The following is a 2,500-nucleotide window of genomic DNA, read 5'->3' on the forward strand; positions in this document are numbered from 1 at the left end:
TTGTGTGTACATGAGTGTGTGTGTGTGTGATGTTCTATCGGCCATATTCACAATCAATGCGAAGCCCTCTGCGATGGGAGTTTGCGAAGGCGATCGCATTGTTGTACCCACAGTCGATGCGATGCTACTGAGGTCGGCGCTGATTGGCTCTTAGAATCTGACTTTGCGACGGTCAGATTCTGAGAGCCAATCAGCGCCGACCTCCGTAGCATCGCATCGACTGTGGGTACAACAATGCGATCGCCTTCGCAAACTCCCATCGCAGAGGGCTTCGCATTGATATGCGACGATATGGTTATTATTTTTTTCGTCTATTTGCTGGTTCGTCGTTTGGTTTATGTTCGTCTTTTTTGTCGGTTTCGTTCTTTCTTTCTGTACTTTTTGGGGTTTTCTTTTTCATACGAGTTTTGATCTGCAAATAATTGGGATATACTTGAAATTTTCGTTTACACTGTGATGCACTAGATATTTTTATGTAGTTACTCTTGTAATAATGTGTTTGTTATTGCTCTCCGTTTTCTTTCGAAATCACAGACTGTGATTATATGCTTAGGAAAGATGCATTTCTCACATCATATGGATTTACCGGTTTGTTTAATCAGTAATAAGTAAGAAGTTGTAAATATTTCCTTTTTATTTCATTCAAGTAAACCATGACTTCTATTATTAACCAAATTAGATTTTACGTAAAACGCTACACACTAAGCATACTTTCCGAAACCGTGTGAGATATTCCTATTGTTTGTACACTTGCTTTCGTCACCACAGTGGATTCCCAGCCAATTGTCAGACGCCAGATCAAGAAAGCGCGAGGTCTGTGTAGTAGTTGGTCTGTGATCATGTAAGCCGTGGGTGATTGTGATCGAAAAGGAATTGTTATAGAAAAACAATTGCCATAATAATAATAATAATAATGATAATCATAATAATAATAATAGCAATAGCAATAATGATAATGATCATAATGATAATAATGATAATGATAATAATAATTATAATAACAATAATACTAATAATAACGATAATAATAGTAATAAGAATAATGATAATAACAACAATAACAATGATATAATATAGTAATAATAATAATAAAAAAGAAGAATTAATAATAATGTCATAAGGAGAACAGAGGGCCTGTAAGAAAATTTGCATTTATTATTTGATATTCCCACGATTGATAATACTATTAGTTATTATCATCACTACTATTCATGGATTACTATCAAATTTCTCGTTTCAGTGGTCGCTCTTCTGTTATTAAACACTAAATTTCGTTCACTAACTAATTAACTACACCAAGTGCGTAAGGGAAGTTTGGTGAAGTTGAGGACAGGTAATTAACTTGTTTATGGAAACGCGTTAATCACATCGGATAATTACACAAGACGTCAAACTCATTTTAGAATATACGAAAAGTTAAAGGTATTAAAAACGTATCGTGTATGTCATTAGATTTCAGAGATGAAGACCCGATTCAAAAAAATAAAATAAAGTAAAATCTTACACATGTCATGTTTCACAGCGAATAGATAATTAATTTACTTCATCTTTTTCACTCATATTTCTCAACCCTAATTACATACACACGCACACGCACACACACACGCACACGCACACGCACACACATACACAAACACACACACACACACACACACACACACACACACACACACACACACACACACACACACACACACACACACACACACACACACACATACACACACACATACACACACACACACACACTATATATATATATATATATATATATATATATATATATATATATATGTATATATATATACACATATATATATATATATATATATATATATATGTACATATATATATACATATGTATATATATATACATATATATATATATATATATATATATATATATATGTGTGTGTGTGTGTGTGTGTGTGTGTGTGTGTGTGTGTGTGTGTGTGTGTGTGTGTGTGTGTGTGTGTGTGTGTATGTATCCATGTATAAACTGAAATATTTCATACCTTAAAAGTTACATCAACACGTTTGCTTATCTCAGTGAAATTTTTAGACGTGTGTACTTTCTTCCCGAAAGGTGCGTATCCTTATGCCATGTCCACTTTGATTTAAGTTTGATCTTGTTTACACTTAGATCACAAGAGCTTTAGCGACTAAAGAGTATATTATCTCACTCGCTTATCCTTTTCTCTGAATAGCTTTTGTTGGTTTTCCAGGTTCGAAATTAAAAGCCGTTGATTGCTTTCGAAACTGAAATTAAGAGCCGTTGATTGGTTTCGAAATTTGAAATTAAGAGACGTTGATTGCTTTCGAAATTTTAAATTCAGAGCCGTTGATTGCTTTCGAAATTTGAAATTAACAGCTGTTGACTGGTTTCGAAATTTGAAATTAACAGCTGTTGACTGGTTTCGAGATTTGAAATTAAGAGCCATTGTTTGCATTAGAAATTTGAAGTTAAGAGCCATTTGCATTAGAAATTAGTAATTAAGAG

At 33.5% G+C, this 2,500-nt stretch overlaps 1 protein-coding gene across 1 annotated transcript in view; it reads right to left on the reverse strand.

The window, feature by feature from the left end:
- LOC113817257 (chitinase-3-like protein 1) overlaps positions 1-2,500 on the reverse strand; it is a 9,748-nt gene that overhangs the window by 6,870 nt on the left and 378 nt on the right. The window lies entirely within an intron of this gene.

This window comes from Penaeus vannamei, chromosome 5 (assembly GCF_042767895.1).
Source record: "Penaeus vannamei isolate JL-2024 chromosome 5, ASM4276789v1, whole genome shotgun sequence".
In the NCBI taxonomy this organism is placed as follows: Eukaryota; Metazoa; Arthropoda; class Malacostraca; order Decapoda; family Penaeidae; genus Penaeus; species Penaeus vannamei.